This window comes from Pecten maximus, chromosome 10 (genome assembly GCF_902652985.1).
Source record: "Pecten maximus chromosome 10, xPecMax1.1, whole genome shotgun sequence".
NCBI classification, from domain to species: domain Eukaryota; kingdom Metazoa; phylum Mollusca; class Bivalvia; order Pectinida; family Pectinidae; genus Pecten; species Pecten maximus.
In genome coordinates, this window is record NC_047024.1 from 11,264,654 (window position 1) to 11,283,687 (window position 19,034).

The window sequence follows — 19,034 nt, forward strand, 5'->3', positions numbered from 1 at the left end:
ATTTTTAAGGCGCTGTCACTTTTTGCGAATCATTCTAACAAATAATGCTAATGTGGGATAGTCCAATGTTATCTTGCAGGGGAAAATTGAAGCTTTCGGAAAGAGCCCCTTTGGAGGGGTATATGAATCTATACCTTTGCTGCCAAGCACTCAACAACGGTAAAAAGAAGACCTCATATCGAAGGTTATTTAATACAGATGTAACATGTTACGTCGTAGGAACTGACGGTAAAGTCATTTTTACAAAGAGAAAAGTTAACAGTCTGAATTTAAAAAAAAAAATGATAAAAAAACTCCATAAGGACAAAGAAAACCATTTGCTGATGGTATGTCTATCATAGAAGTATAAATACGTAGAAGGTTCCTTCTACACAGTGAACTGGTTGTTAGTAGGTAATGTCAATTGTTAAAACTAGTTCGTGTTGTCAGCAGATGTGTTGGTTTGTTAGAACTATTCCAGTTGTCATTACGTGTGTTGGTTTGTTAGAACTATTCCAGTTGTCAATGAGTGTGTTGGTTTGTTAAAACTATTCCAGTTGTCAATGCGTGTGTTGGTTTGTTAAAACTATTCCAGTTGTCATTACGTGTGTTGGCTTGTTAAAACTATTCCAGTTGTCAATGCGTGTGTTGGTTTGTTAAAACTAATTCAGTTGTCAATGCGTGTGTTGGTTTGTTAGAACTATTCCAGTTGTCAATAAGTGTGTTGGTTTGTTAGAACTATTCCAGTTGTCAATGCGTGTGTTGGTTTGTTAGAACTATTCCAGTTGTCAATGCGTGTGTTGGCTTGTTAGAACTATTCCAGTTGTCAATGCGTGTGTTGGCTTGTCAAAACTATTCCAGTTGTCAATGCGTGTGTTGGTTTGTTAGAACTATTCCAGTTGTCAATGCGTGTGTTGGCTTGTCAAAACTATTCCAGTTGTCAATGCGTGTGTTGGTTTGTTAGAACTATTCCAGTTGTCATTACGTGTGTTGGTTTGTTAGAACTATTCCAGTTGTCAATGCGTGTGTTGGCTTGTCAAAACTATTCCAGTTGTCAATGCGTGTGTTGGTTTGTTAGAACTATTCCAGTTGTCATTACGTGTGGCTTGTCAGAACTATTCCAGTTGTCAGTGCGTGTGTTGGTTTGTTAAACCTTTACAGGATGATTTTGGATTTTTTATCACAATACATAGCGGTTTGTTAAAATGTGCCCGGTTATCTTGGTTTTTCTGGATATTAAATTACCCTGTAACTTACTAAGGAAAACACAATCGTGTGCATCATTGCAAAACAACACAAAATATATACCATGAATAAAAATGTTTCAATCGGTGTAAGTCTAACGTGGACACCGCTGTTACAAGCTTTCAGCTCTCAGGATATGTATATCTCAGTGCACGTGAACCAATACCTGACTTCAGATTGTAAGCAGAGCATCACATGGTAGAAGCGCAATAGAAGACCTGTACTTTCAGCAATTACAGATCGAACTAAAAAGACATTAGCTGATGATGACGCAGGAGGAAACAGTAACGTGGATTTAATCTTAAGTGGATAGTTCCTTGCATCAATAAATCATCTTAGATCGTACAATTACACATACTGGTATACAAATTACATGCCAAGCTTGTTCATATCACTTGTTCCAGGCTATTACTGCCGGACAACCTAATTGTAGAATTTATTTGGCTAAATCATTGACGTCGGCATTTTTATGTTCCTGTTTACCTGATCATATATTGTAGAAACATATCCTTTAGTTTATCTATTTGAAAAATGAGGGAGAGTTATTTTGAATTAAAGCCATGGTCGGCGTCACTAGCCTCACCCTTTTGGTTACATTTTAGGCACGGTTTTATAGTGAGCAGAAATCCCTCGCTCAAGCCTTTTGGTGACCGCATCTCAGTGTTGTTTACGGAGATGACGAAATAGCGAGTGCTAAGTGTGAGGAATAATGGAAAAGAGTAATTCACTGAGTGCAAAGAAAAATGTAACTACAGTTGCAGTGAGTATTAAAAAAAACTGTGATGACAAAAACGAAGACTCAAACGGTCTTTAATTGTCTGGGCAATTATTATGGTACTTATTGAAACAGAACAAAAACAAACCAAAAACAAACCAAAAAAACAAAAATTAATAAATAAATTAAAAAAAAAGGTAAAGCAAAGAAAAATCTAAAGTTGCAGTATTAACAAATCAACATGACTACATGCAGCATTCATACTAATATATTTACATTATGTGTTGCATTTGTCTATATGTCGTTAGTAAACCAAATTGTATTCATGAGACTGTATACTACAATTTACAGTGATTCGGTCAGTGTATGAATACAGCTCCAGGTGTTGTAGGTTAAACAATGGCCGCCAGTTACTTTCGGTCTAGAGAGCTTTGGAATGCTAGTATTTATTTACAGAAGCCACAACGAAAAATAAAGCAACGTCACAAGTTATGAGAGTATTATTTTATAATTAGAAAAATGTAGTCAACACAAAATTACTATAAGTGCCATTCTTGATCTATACGAAATATGATCAAATTGTCAATGTCAACACACTTACAGGGGCTCGTTCCGAATTTTCAGAAATGCAAGACACGACAACAATAAAAGTAAAGTATTTATGAAAAAAAAATCTTGTATACATATCGGGGGTATCGACATGGTTTCCGGTTGTGTATGTCATAATGTGTAGGCCTACTGGATTTTAGTTTTGTGGTTATTCACTGATGTCAAAGGCCTACCTTACAAAATCGAGCCCCTGTGAAGTTGAAAATCGTCTGCTAAGTTAGCGACACTGAGTTGACCGGTTAGACTGGAATCTGTTTCGAATGAAATATCCTTGGAATCGTTTTCCCCTACTGTCAAGACGACTTTCATTTAGAATTTAAGAGCTGATATTCTTCTAAAAATAACGTAAATCCAGTCGATAGAAACATAAGTGTATCCGAGGAATCGAGTCTGTCCTGGGCATGCCCGTTCAACGCCGCATCACTTCTAAATGATAACTGTATATCATTGTGCAGAAAAAACGGTTTCGATTTTAAACAATCAGAAATTATGCAATTGTGAACTATTTGACGATACCTACAAACGTATATGAAATAAATCATAAAGTCAAATGTGTACAAAAACGATATTATGTGTTTGCTATTAATAACGTCATCAGGGACTATATTATTCCTTTTGGAAATTTCGGCTGTTCCGGTATTTGAACTTGTTGACGTCAGTGATAGAATAAGCGGCAAATTTAAACGCGTCATAACCTACAATAAATAAAAACATCTTAAAGAATGTAAATATAAGCATTGAACTGTTACCAAATGGTAGTATACAGTCGATATGAATACAATTTGGGTGACATATAAATATTTCATGTCGCCCTAACGGGCGACATTCTATTTATCTGTCACCCAAATAGTATTCATATCGACTGTATACTACCATTTGGTAACAGTTCAATGCTTAAATGTATTTGAAAATAAACAATTGTTTCAATGCCTATTGGCTAACAGGCAAACTATCATATCATCCCGAGGTAGGGGGGCCCTGGTGAACTGTATTTTCTCGGGCTAACGGCTTCGGCAAACATTTCCTGGGGCTTTCCCCCATCTCGGGATGGTAATTTTGACTGTTCCCATATAAGCCATTAAACAATTTGATGGGGTTTTTTTTAATTTTACGACTCCTTAGCATACCACAAGTTATATCATTTCACAATCATTGATATGTAAAAGAAATTTACGGAAGATGGATAGCACTAATTTGATTACCTTACAAATACATTAGATCTATACCATGTAGAAAGTAGCTACTAGAGTAAGTTTATAGATGTTATGACAACATTTCTGAGCGGCAATATCGACTAAATTCTCAATAAGAATATATTGATAAATGGGTGAAATATAGAATAGTGTAGTCAGGGGATAGACGGCAATGAAATTGGTAAACCTTGAAACTGACATGAGTGAAAACTCAATAAGCTCAAGCTGAGATCTAGAACGTGCTTTAAAACACAATTTCAAGTACTTCCCTCAATCACAAATATTTGTTTCTGTTCCGTACAGCTGGGAAAAGTATATATGAAGATGACCGCCTCTAGTTGTACATTTTGATATTTTTTTAATTATCTTTGTAGAAGGGACATTTGAAACAAAATAAAAAGTCTTCCTCTGCTAGGTCACAATAACGACAGATTCTATTCGCCCTCATATATCACAATGCCTAGCTTTTTACATAGAGTTGGTGAGATGAAAGTCGTAATTTTGAATTAACTTTGAAATATAAATCTCGAATAGACTTAAAGCTATTACAAAAGAATTTATACAAAAAGCATTTTGACGATATTTCAACAAATTCAATTCTCGCTTGAATAAAATTATCTATCAGACGCTGCTTACAACAATGTAAAAACACCCTTTCATTATCAATGAAATTTGTAAACCAAACCTTACCAAATCCAGAAGACAGTGATTGATGTATAGCTTGACACCACCAATTACAGTTTCTGTGATTACAATCACACATTTCGTAATCGTAATGAATTTACTTAGGAACACAATAACCAGATTTAAATAATATCAACCAAAATCAATAGTTCAATATTTCCTAGCTATATGCAGAGACTGGCGTCTTAGTTCAGAGTAAACCATAAAAGATGGCGTACTCATCTTAACATTTATTATTTCTTTTTTAAAATCAACATATGCTTTATTTTACTGAGTCCACAGCATTACAAACTCCATGTTTCGCAACTATAATTAGAAGCAAAGGATATAAAAACATCAAAAATATTCAGTTTCGATTCTACATTGAGTAACAAATTCAAAATAACTATACTCGATGCAAATACATGTTCGACCTTGTTCAGCGATTGTTGCTTACGTTTTTAGTTAACCAAGCAGATAGATCTGTCAACAATTTTTATTCCATTGTCATTATGATAAAATCTCTCGCTATCAGATTACCAACCTCCATTTCGGAATACAAACACAATTGTTATCTCAATATTATCGCTGAACTGATATTTGTCACCGTATCGTTTTATGAATCTAACCTTTTCTGCAAGACGGAAGCACATTCTGAACAAAACAAGACAGTGCCATCTGTATATATTAGAAGCAACAAAGAGATATCTTTTCAGAACAAAACGTCACAGGATGTGTTGATAAGCTCATTTTCTTAATCATTCACACACACGAATAAAAGAAAGGGACATAACCCTTCCCCCTATGAGGGTACTTCAGATTCGCGGTGGCTAAATATTGCGTTGATTGATTAACATAGGAACCCAAGATGGCTTTTTACACACGACTACATTTTTAAGTAACACATCTGATAACAGAATACTAAAACAGTCGTAGTAATTATCGAATAATGCATATATCATTTATTTGTCAGCGATTTGCTTATCCATGCATTATATGAACTATTATGTTATGAAATACTTAATTATCAAACATTCTTAGTATCGGATAATATTAACCAAAGAAAATGCTACTGATGAAGACGAAATCGAAGTCAATAGCATTTCTCTTAACAATCCCATCACTTTTATAAACATATTAAGTGGTTGATAGCAATATTAGAAATGTAAGCATGCTGTATTTCCATTAAACAAGACGAGATGTAGGACAAGCTGCATGATAAACGTACAATTACATATATTTACATGTATTTATCCCATAACTACACTTGTTTTACAACTGACATGGCACGTGATCAAATTCGCAACAGTGTGTTATTGTTTTTGTTTACACACTACGGTGTGTTACCACTTACAAAGTCATTTTTGACCTCCAACAATTCTGATCGGGTTAATCTCTAGCCTTTGACAACGCACTACTTTTGCTACTCTCACTTCAGCTGTTTGTTGTCGTTTGGTGGATTAACCGGGGGTCATCTTTGGCATGAATGGGTTAAGAGTGGTGTACTCATGCAAAGGTTGATCAATGTTCGGTTTACGAAATAAAATGTGATGGTAAAATAGACTACACGGAAGTGAGATTCTCACTGATCATGGTAAACAAATGTGTCACACCTGGTGGTATGCCTAGTTTTGTTGATAACACTGGCTCTCATTTTGAGAGTGTGGCTCGATCCGGAGCAAGAATATAGCGCGTATACCTTTTCTGTACAATAAACAAACGCTAGTCTTCTGTTAAGACCACTTTTCATTTCCATCATTTACCCTGAGGGCTATAAAGAGATCATCTAGTGTCGATGTTAGCATTCAATCACGATCCATGATGCATCTTATCTTAGGACACGAACTGGATGCCGAGGTTCAGACCTTTCCTTCAAAACATATCCATCATACGTGTATTATATTTTTGCCGTTAGGATAATGTTTTGCGAAGGTGAAATTTCCTTCCATTCATCACATATTCTCCCGAGAATATTTTCTTCCGCTTCTACTTTAAAAAATGAACTTAGACCATACGCTTCATCGGGCGGATGTTACACCATTATGGGTCATATGAGGACGAAGTCAATGACACACCGGAAGGAAGGAAAACGAAACACAAAGATAGAACGGACAATAAAGAAAGAGATACGTTAATATTTCACATGGTGCTATGAGGGCCATCATCGGTACAGCCGTGATCTATCTTCGCACAGCTCCGATCGATCCCGTGCGGGACGTACTCAAAAAGTCTCGTATTCATGAATTATTTATTAATCGAATCCAGTTATCTGTTTGGTAACGCTAAAAGTGGCTTCGGAAAATCTGACCAGACAGCAATGTCGTTTTATATGTTATTTTGTTTGTTGTGAAAGAGGGCAGCTAAAATATGATGCCGACACATGAATGAAGCAATCTTTGAATGCCGATTCTATTTTCCAGGTGAAGAAGAGCTTCATTAAAAGAAGCGTTGTGTTTGGTCGACAGAATATGTATATTCATGGCCAAACGAAGATTTTAAAACCAGTGTTCCCATTGGTCAAACGAATGAAACGCAGTGAAGAAACGTAAAGCGGACGTGTATGACGTCTAGTTTGGTTACTGCAAGGTACCCTGAATAAAGGACACGGGGAAAACGTTACTAGGGCCTACCTTTAGCCATACTTCAACGTGTTTATTAAGTTCCATGGTGTCTGCATAAACTATAGAGTAACAGTTAAGAGTGTGTTGTCGTCTGAAATTCAGCACACTAAGTTTACACTTGTCTACACAAATAACCGTATGGTAATGTGGTCTAATTGAACTAACAAGTCTGTCTGCGACCTCGCAATGCATTTTGTATTTTGGGGTAAAAAGGAAACATGCATCTATAGAGCTACATACCGAGGTCGAGTGTTAATTGTTTTCATGTGTACCTGATTCAATTGTAAATGAGCAATATGATGCAGGCAGACTACGGGGGGAAACACAACAGAGACGGGCACGTGCTGTCATCTGTCCTTGTAATGTAGGCGACAGATTGACAGGGCCCGGAAATGGTGCCATACACAACTTTATACGCCGGGGACAGGCGTTAGACTTGACCTATACATCTTACGGAATATCAGACTCGGGTCTATATATCTTGCGGATTGTAATTCGATGTGCCGCGTGAAATGGTGTTATCGAGCCGCTTCGTTAGGGACTAACAGGATTTTCGACAGAGGAAACAAGACTTGATGCGCTAACAAATATCGGTGTTTTAGAGGAGTGTTTGTGTTGTAATAGCGAGAGCTGCTACTTAGGTTCTGATCGGCGCTGATCTCCAGGGTAACATATTTAGGACGCTTGATCGCTAGCGGGAAATGTCTTGGGTATCATTATAATCGTGGATCTATAATGGTAGAGATTTATCGGACAGTATTGCTGACAACATCACAAATCTTCTTACGGATGTGCACAATCCTCAATGAGAACAAGTGTTACAAATTACGGGTTAACTTGACATAAAAATTGGCGCCGATGAGATATCAATACCTAATTCATATAGTTTACTAGAACTTGACCTAACAGCGCAATAAGATCTTATACTTATTTAGTGATTATCGGCAAATCTATACCACACTTAATGTTATCGCAGATTTAGGGGCCGTTAATTGTAGAAATTATACCGCACACTAAAATGGCCTGTCGAGGTATTTCTGGAAGTGGCGTGTTGTTGTCATCTATGTTCGTAAGAAAATATACCAATATACGTATACTTATCTCTTAGATTTGGTAGTGAAAAGATGTGATAACTAAATGATTTCCATCTACGTGTACCATTATGTACATTACAACATCAGAAAAAATGTAATAACTTGCGTATATTTATCTCACAGGTTTGATAGTGAAAAGATGTGATAACTAAATAATTTCCATCTCTGGAAATGGATGAAAGAGTCGGCGGAAATAGATAATGTCATATTGCGTACTTGTACATGTATTTTAGCGAATGTCTCAGTATATTTTCGGCATTTCCATTAAGGTATTTCCATTTTTTATCTATGAAAGAAACATGTTAATATAACAAATATACGCAATGTGACGTTGTTTGTATATTGGACAGAGTAAGAAGACAATTACATGTCGAGACTGTAATAAAACCTGCGGTTAATTAATTGGTTATGGTGTGGAGAACGGAATTGTGTAGGAGTTGAAGAAGATAGCGCAAAAAACCTAAGCACATGTAACTTAATCGAAAGGAAGAGCAGCCATAATTTGGTTGGTCTACGCTTGGTCTGTACAATCCCACCCTTCGTCATATGTATTCATTCCTATCCAGCATAATCTTTGCAGACCGACTTTATGTCTAATTATGATATATTCATCTCTTTTGGATCCTTGCCAAATACTATAAAATAACATTTAAATATATCATTTAAAGGTCAAACATCTCAACATCTATAATCAGGGGAGTTGCGGACGATGGCGGGACGTGCCACCCTCACATAAAGATACATGTCTATAAGTAACCCCATAAGAAAATACCCTAGGTATCATTGTTTACGATATATATTGTAACCAGAAGGCCACTGATCATTTGATGGACTATGTAACATTTCGCAGCAGTATTTCTACCACACTACCCTGTGTTATTCCGCTCTCAAGCCATTGTAAAAAGGTCCCGACTGTTGGATATATATATGTTATATTCCACTCCGGTCTTTTGATTTGTCAAGAATTCGAACTTTGACCCGAGCTGCAATTGTTATTGACGTCATCAATAATCGAATGACGTCACATCATCGGGTCCCGGCCGTCACCTGTACACCTTATTTGTATACGCAAATAAGACATGGCCACGTTTCCTTTCGATTCAAGCCGATAATGTTGTGGTAGAAACACGTCACACGACTAGTGATTGTTGAATATGGAATTTATTTCACACTCGTCAGTTATTTTTTAAAAGTTACAAAACACACTCGCTAAAGCTCGTCTCTTTTGTAACTTTAAAAAAAAAAACACTCGTGTGAAATAAATTCCATATCCAACAACCACTCGTTGTGTAACCTCTATAAATACAAGCACTTCACAATACCAGGTCTAGATGTGTTCAAGTGATAATACAATTCACATGACTTATATACACAATAAAGTATATTAAGTCTTTGTCATGCATGTTGCTGCTCATTTGCACAAACGTCATATTCCGTACCCTTTATGTATTAAGAACAAACAGTAGGTTAACAATACCTATTCGTAGGCGTGTTGGTGTATATAATGTTAATGTACCAGATTAAGTAGGAAGATTTGTATCTTAGAACACATAATATGACTACCGCCCCTGTCCATTATACTGGCGAGACTTTGCTCGGTTAGTGGACAGAACATATCTTGTGCTGCACAAACCTTTGTTTTTACCTGTTTATTTGATATATTGACATGGTATGTCATTGACCATACCTGAACGTATGAACTTGTCGAATGTATCAGTTTGTATGATATCCACTGCTACACACCATTGTCTACGCCATTATCCTGTATATTATGTATATGCACAAAGGTTTTGTTGTCTATTGATGAATAAACATCATACATCATACTCACCATTCAACCGTATGTCAACAAAAGATCAGTATTGACAACACAAGTATGTTGTTTGTGTGTACGCGATGTAACATCTTCCTCACAATAACCAGTCTTTGGCAAAAAAAATCCATATAGATAGTGACAATATACCAGCACATGTGACGTGCATAACGTCTTAAGTGTATGTCGTGCGAATCTTCAGGCATACTGATTTATCAAGTTCGAATGATTTTTTTTTTCAAATACATAAACCATAATCAGCTAAAGCCATGCTCTCAGGTGGATATATTTGTTTGGCTGTCTGTCTGTTTCTCTTTCACTATTTCTTTCTTTTTTCCTTTCTTCCTTACGATGATTCTTTACTAACACGACTCCTACATTTTGTAATGGATTTTGATTAAAACTGCCAGAAAAGAAGAGGATGGAAGGAAGAAGGAATTAAGGAAACTGTCCGTGACATTATTACGCATCGTTGTCGTTAAGCGTGGATTGAGTTACACCATTTCATACTTGATTTTATTGCCTGCTAATTGTCTCGTTTTGTATATAGTGATATATTAACAATATATGGGTAAACCTTTCCTTTTGTCCTTGCAGGTATAGAACTTAAGAATCCTCCCATTGCATGATTCGTAAAAGACGACTTTTGGGAGTTTTATTTTAAAAGAAGTTTCTTCTTCCTAATGTCTCCCTTGACACTGCCTCGCTTTTTTTTTTTTTTTTTTTTACCTTTTGTTCTGCGTTCGCTTCTGTCAGGAAGGGTGTCGGTTCTGTCCCCTGGACAAAACCTACCAGAATGTATGAAAACGGTAGTTCCTACTGTTACTACAGCCTTTTGTTGCTGTTGGACTACTGGTTTGTTTGTTTTCAGTATAATGTGACCGAGAGAGCGGTTCCCCCGGATGTATGCGAGCGAAAGCTTCAGTGAGGCAGCTCTATAAAGTAGCCATCAGTTGTGCGCTATCACAAGGAGACAGGCACGAAAAACACACTCTCACTTCATGCATGCATCTTGTAAAAAGGGGAGGAATCTTTAAACGTTATATGTCGATAGGGCGTTTAACAATTACAAAAATACCTTGCAGTTGTACAGAGTGATAAGTGTATGAATTGATTTTTGTCCTTTTCTAATGTTGTACACAGTGATAAATATTATTGTATTGTTGTTGTTCATTTCTCGTATTATACACATTGATAAGTGTCTATTGTAATGGTCGTTGTTCTTTTCTCGTATCGTATACAGTGATAAGTGAGTATCATATGGCCATTTTTTTCTTCTATATACATTGTTCTTTGCTAGTGTTGTACACATGGTTAATATGTATGAATGGTCATTGATCTTTTCTCGTATTATACATAGCGATAAATGTGTATTATATAGCATTTGTTCTTTTTGCCAGTTTTGTCCAGAGTAATTAATGTGTATTATACAGCCATTGTTCTTTTCTCGTATTGTCCACAGTAATTAATGTGTATTATATGGCAATGATTCTTTTCTTCTATTGCACACAGGGGGTATTGCATATAAATTGGGTTTGCCTTTCCAGTGAATCAATAACTCACACAGTGTACCTGTCCCTTTGCAGTCGTGTATCTATAGGTTAACCTGACAATGCGATTTCTACAGAGGATGCGTGACATTATCCAGAAAGTTATGTATCTATAGATTTTCACTTGGAAAAAAATGAAGGAATAATGGCTTGTTGTGTGCTATGATTAAATATATTTTTTAATAAAATTCAAAAGTCATTGTCTCATAAATGTGCCACGAGTCACCGTTCTCATGCAAAATACTTTACGACCTCTTTAACGACTTTTAAGGTTTACGAAATATTCACAAAACCCGTTACTAATTATAATTACTGGGATTCGTAGGAAATGTACGACTATATGTTAATGAACCAGTAAGCATCTCGATATACTATTGTTAACTAAATATATTGTCATCCAAGAGAGATAAAACAAAACTTGGACGATCTTAACGCATATCAGCAACTCAAGGCGTCCATTTTCATTCCTACATTAATTACGATCATTCGCTACACTCTTTATTGCCGACAAAGCAAAATGTCCTGTGTTTGACCTCGTCCCCTACCAATATTGATTTTAAGATAAAAATAGCCAACTTAAACCTGAAATCAGTCTACTGACATTCATATAATTATGCAGTTGTGGTGTGTTGATGAAACCGTTGCTTGGACATTGTGGACGTGTGATGTGTCGACTTTACCAGATTGATATGATTCCAGTATGATATCAAGATTTCAAGTCAATTTCAAAGTGTGAATGAAACGTAAAACCAAATATGTTCATACCATTGGAGCTTTCCCAAGGTCATCACTTTGTTCAATGCTCTCTCTCTATATATAATATGAAAAAGTTCTTTTGTTGAGATGAAAACTAGATTTCTTTTAAGTATCAGACACGTCAGTTATTCTGGCCATTTCCAAATGCGGAACTAAAACCTGTAGTATAGTCATTACCGGCACGACAGTAGTTCATGTACTGAAGTAATATTTAAAAGAAACTTTGATGTCATGAGTTGTAAAACCTTAAGCATGGTTTATGATACTGAGCGTGATATGCGTGGCTTCATATATGTTGTTGAAATAAAAGTAGAGTCGTAACAACGAATTCAAAGTCAGGGTTTCGCTGTAAATCGTGAAGAGACCCATATGTTCTCAGCATTGCAAACACCACCATGCTCACTTAAATATACATGTTAGTGTCTGTGTTTGGAGAAATGCTATCGCCGTAGTAAAAACATAGCATTTAGTACACCGTACCGAGGAACATAATTTTGTCAAACTAAGCATTACTAAGATAAATGGATACAATGACCGTATTGGTTTTTAGGGACTCGGTACAGTCCAGGATATGGTGTATGTGTGTCCTCCCAAGAGATGTATTTTGGGTTTTATAGTTAAGGGTCATTTACATAGGAGAATAATGTTAAATTTCAAATGCAATAGATGTCTTCTTATTTGTACAAAAAGTCATGTAATATACCAAAATGTTGGTTTGGAAATGTAGATTCTTAAAATCACTAATAATTTTCTGTAGATGCTAACAGTCTCTGGTATAGAGTTACTTTGTGGTAAAATGCAGTATAGAATAATTGTTAGTCACACAAATAATAAAACCTGAAAAATAAAGATGCTGTGATGTCTTTGTCACATGATAGGAACATTTTGGACTTTATATTCGTATGAATGCTTATCTTACTTTTACCTTAAAATGCTAATGGTGACTGTTGATAATATAAGGCAAATATGGCATCAAAGGAAAGCATTTCAATCAATAAAAATGCTTCTATGAGTTTTGGAACTTTTTCAGGAGTGTGCATCTTTTAACCCAAATTCAGCGGTTGAACATTTTTTCCTAGAACAATCTTTCTCGCAATGTATAGAGAGTTCTTGCATGCGTCTAATAGGAGCATGTTTGTTGTTTGAAATACCTACTTATATGCCATATTTGTGCGATATTATTCACAACCGCAATTTTCATTTCAAGGTCAAAATATCATGAAATAAAATTTGGTCAATCTAGTGCTCTTATTGTGAGCTTTAGACACTTGTTAGCAAAATGCCATGTACAATATATGTGATACAAATGAGTTAATTGTGTCCCCCTTTTTGAAATTAACAAACAGCTCAACAAATTATGGTTTTCTGTTATTGTTACATTTTGCCATATATTGATGTAAAGCATATTTGACTGGTATGCACACATTTCAGTAAAATTCAGAGCTCTGCAAGGTTTTTTTGTATTCTAGACAAATAAAGGAATTTTTCCTTTGTTGCTTGTGTTACAATATGCTTGGAATATTCATCATATGTTTTCAAAACAATGACAATAATTTCCTTACTATATCTGTATATCATAATCTACCGCGTTGAAGATTTCTACCACATAACATTCCTCAGGATTTGACAACTGTTGTGATTTTTTGTCAGTGACTACTGTGTTTTACTATACCTTTTGCACGATACTGCACGTGACTGCCTGACAATCAAGGTATCCAATATACAAATTATCGTTTTAGAGACAGAGTACAGCAGTAATCAAACATTTTACGTTGATAAAACGTTGTGAAAGATATCCCTTCCTGTATTGGATTATAAACCATACACGATATCTTATAAACAGCATGTTACTAACTGGTGTGGCTTGTTGCTCAAACAAGCATTTATCCGAACTTTTTATTCCTTCTTAAATGTGCATTGGTAATAATGGTCAACCACATCAGAGCCGACAGATTTTACAGAACAAGCATGACTACGCCTTTACAGATGGCTATGGTATATGCCTAATTACCAATATCAACTGTATAATACAATATTTTCAACCTTTTTGAACTCGTCAGTCGAATTCATCAAAATAGTTCTAGAAAACATCTGTATTGACAGGAAATTTCATATCTACATATTTCTAAGATATTTTTCATGGTACTGGATATTACGAGATATAAAGTCATTTCACAATTCTGGCGTTGTTATCAGGAAATGAAAGAAGCGTTATATTTGCAAAGGACATTCCTTTCCGAGAGGCTGAACTTCCTTGCTATTTTTGTCTTTTAAGAATAAAATGCAACTAAATATGGACTTCAGACAGACCTTAAGACGTGAATCAGCTGTCGCTCACAATTGTGTGTCCCGGAAGGAATGCATACACACTAACGCCTGACCCGCGACCAACACGAGTGCAATCTCTACCACGCAGCGACTTAACACGGCACTTGTTTACCATTAAGAGGTTTATAAATGTCCACGTAGTACAAAATCGGAAAGCACCTGTCGGCCCCGAGTATCGTTAAGATTGTTTTGCTTTAAATTGCCTGAAAATTGAGATATGAACAAATATGCAATGTATCCTCTTAATTGTTATCAAAGTAGCCGCGTACGCCCGTGCATTCGGCTAATAAACAAGGGTTAGGTGTCATGGTCGCACGTTCGACAACAATGTAGGGATTATAACGTGTTAAAACATAGCCAAACGCTTCTTTGTTATCGCCATACCCCATTACAAATGTCTGTGATATACTGGTTTGTTATAATAGGACTATTAACTGTCACACCCATTATTAATAGGCATTTCATTAGATGTTCAAACGGAAAATACAGCGAACCGGAAGTGCAATGGACGAGGAGCATGATACTGCCAAACTCGTGATAACGTTCTGTAAAATAATACGTCGTGTCTAGAGCCAGATAATGATATTGTGTATCCCAGTAAACATCAGTTCAGATATCATAATACACATTTATTTATATTAGACAGCTGTGACATTTATGTCTGTATTCTAAACGTACGCTCTGTAATTACAACTAAATAAACTCCTCTTTTTTCATTACTCATTACAATAGATGCAGTAGAGGTTTGATGATAGGTTACAGTTGTACTACAGGTAGTGTTTCACGTCAATCGGAAGCTAGAAACCCCGCTCATCAGGTGATTGTAGCCTGCGACTGGTACCTAGTAGAACAGTTACACTTGTAAAGTATTACTTAACTACCTAGCGCACCAAATCACATTGGAATTGTTTCGAAATATATATACACATTTCTAGCATTTAATAAATCGGATATAAGCATTCACCAATACAGAATGTCCCAATTAGGTGTCAGTGACCGCAGTGCATAATGAGCGTAATAGTACACATATAACAATGCGGTAGCGATGGTACTCGCCAACTGCACGTTATAATAATACTTGATTAACGCTGGAACCTAAATTGGTTTCAGTAAACCTAGGACTAATAAAGCGTGCCTAAATTGAGCGCGTTTGTTAACGACTGTATATCTGTCACCGGCTATGTACTCCCTATTTGACAACTGATACTGATGATTGCTACGTCAAACGGTGTACTTTGTAACCCCTGTAATCATCAATGGTTTGTGCTTTCGTGACCTAAGTTAAGACTTAGGATTCTTATGGAATTAAGACCAAAAAAGATTACAAAAGTGCTTTTAAATCTTATTATCATATGTACATGCAGATCTTCGCTTAAAATTCCCAAAATCTTACTCGACAGTAACGAAAGCAATAGTTGCCCAGCTAAACACCCCACGAAACGCCCCTGGTCACCGTTGGGGTAAACACGGACGGCATGTCCTAGGGTAACCTTGAAACTAACTGGAAGACATGGACAGGAAATTGAATCGAGCTTTGCATAGTAAAACTCATTATACACTTGACATCGGCCATTTGATGTTGATTTCAATCTTATTGAATTTTCCGAACACCGTTGGCAGATTTAATTTGCTGGCACGCTTTATCTTAAAATGTCAAGTCTTTTTACAGAGCTTGCTAGATTGTTTAATGAGAGCCCCCAAAGTTCGTTATACCACTTCTATCAGATATACTAGTATCACATATGCATGTATATCAATATTTAAGTAACAATAAAACTATGAGATTGCTAGTATGACACATTGTGAATAATCAAATATTCAATCTTTAGAGGTGATGCTTGCATGTAAAACATCATGTTCCAAAGAACGGATTACCGGAAAACACATCAATTAGCGCATTATATGTATAAATAAACAGACAGCCAAGAAAAAAAGAGATTGGTCAACAATAGAGACGATTTAATCAACTCCGTGGACAAGTTTCCATTGAAAGCGATATTATTGTTATGTTTGACTATGGAGGTGATGGGTGACGTATTTTGGAGATGTCTGACTTGTGGAAGTTATTATGACGTATGATGGTGACGTGTGGAAACTATTTTTGACGTATGGTGGTGTTGTGTGACGTTTGAAGTTTATGTATGATGTATGGTGGAGATGTGTGACGTGTGGAGGTTATGCATGACGTATGGTGGAGATGTGTGACGTGTGGAGGTTATGCATGACGTATGATGGTGATGTGTGACGTGTGGAGGTTATATATGACGTATGTTGGAGATGTGTGACGTGTGGAGGTTATATATGACGTATGTTGGAGATGTGTGACGTGTGGAGGTTATATATGACGTATGGTGGTGATGTGTGACGTGTGGAGGTTATATATGACGTATGGTGATGATGTGTGACGTGTGGAGGTTATGTATGATGTATGGTGGAGATGTGTGACGTGTGGAGGTTATATATGACGTATGGTGATGATGTGTGACGTGCGGAGGTTATATATGACGTATGGTGGAGATGTGTGACGTGTGGAGTTTATATATGACGTATGGTGGAAATGTGTGAGGTGTGGAGGTTATGTATGAAGTATGATGGAGATGTGTGACGTGTGGAGGTTATGCATGACGTATGGTGGAGATGTGTGACGTGTGGAGGTTATGCATGACGTATGATGGAGATGTGTGACGTGTGGAGGTTATATATGACGTATGTTGGAGATGTGTGACGTGTGGAGTTTATATATGACGTATGGTGGAAATGTGTGACGTGTGGAGGTTATATATGACGTATGGTGGTGATGTGTGACGTGAGGAGGTTATGTATGGCGAATAGTGGTGATGTATGACGTGTGGAGGTTATATATGACGTATGGTGGTGATGTGTGACGTGAGGAGGTTATGTATGGCGAATAGTGGAGATGTGTGACGTGTGGAGGTTATATATGACGTATGGTGGTGATGTATGACGTGTGGAGGTTATGTATGACGTATGGTGGTGATGTATGACGTGTGGAGGTTATATATGACGTATGGTGGTGATGTGTGACGTGAGGAGGTTATGTGTGACGTGTGGAGGTTATGCATGACGTATGATGGAGATGTGTGACGTGTGGAGGTTATGTATGACGTATGGTGGTGATGTGTGACGTGAGGAGGTTATGTATGGCGAATAGTGGAGATGTGTGACGTTTGAAGTTTATGTATGACGTATGGAGCTGTTGTATGGCGTATGCTGGTGATGTGTGACGTGTGATGGTGATGTGTTACGTGTGGTGTTCATATGTCATGTGTGGTGGTGATGTGTGACGTGTGGTGGTAATGTATGACGTGTGGTGGTGATGTATGACGTATGTTGGTGATGTATGACGCATGGTGGTGATGTGTTACGTGTGTTGGTGATATTTGACGTAGGGTGGTGATGTGTGACATGTGGTGGTGAAGTGTTACGTGTGGTGTTGATATGTGACGTAGGGTGGTGATATGTGACATGTGGTGTTAATATGACGTACGGTGGTGATGTGTGACATGTGGTGGTGATGTGTGACTTGTGGTATATGAGGTTTGGTGATGATGTATACGTATGTAGATGATTAGTGACCTGTGGAGTGATATGTGAGTGACGCTTGGGAGTGATTTGTGATTTGTGGGGGTGAGATGTGATTTGTGGGGGTGGTATATTTGTTATGTGTGGATGATATGCAATATGCTCGAGTGATATGTGATGTTCGGTGGTAATATGTGACGTGTGAGGGCGATATTTAAATATGATGGGGTGATATGTGACGTGTGGTGCAGATATTTGATATGTGGGGTTGATATGTGACGTGTTGGGTTGATTTGTGACGTGTGGTGGTGGTGTATGACATATATATGGTGGTGATATGTGCCGTGATATTTGATATGTTGGGTTGATATGTGACGTGATTGAGTGATATGTGATGTACGGGGTGGATGTGTCACGTGTGAAAGTAATAATGATGAACTACAATAATGCTGACAGTAGGATATACACTAGAATTATTTTTCTTGTCTAATAGTATTGTTCAGAATCCCATGTGGCCGGTCATGTGACCCCATATCAATTCATGATCAATCGGGGGATCTAACCACGGTCCTTCATTACCTACAATGATACCCAATCTTCACAGTTGCCGATGAGATATGTACCCTCAGCATCTTGTTAGTCAATTCGTACGGACCATAGTATCGTCACGTACATCTTTATTATTCCCAGAGGAGAAGGAATAGACGAGTTTGAGTGACGGCGATTGGAATCAAGCTTTATCGAGTCTTATTTTGACCTTTACAAAGAACCTGATGACATTTGACTTTAAAGTGATTTTAATCACTTGCCACTTGTAATTCAGATATACCCAAGGGTTTGACATAACGACAGTTTTAAAGTCTAGCAGCTGACTAGGAGACATTTACTGTTATTTTGAGAAGGTTAATTACGTGCAGCAACCACT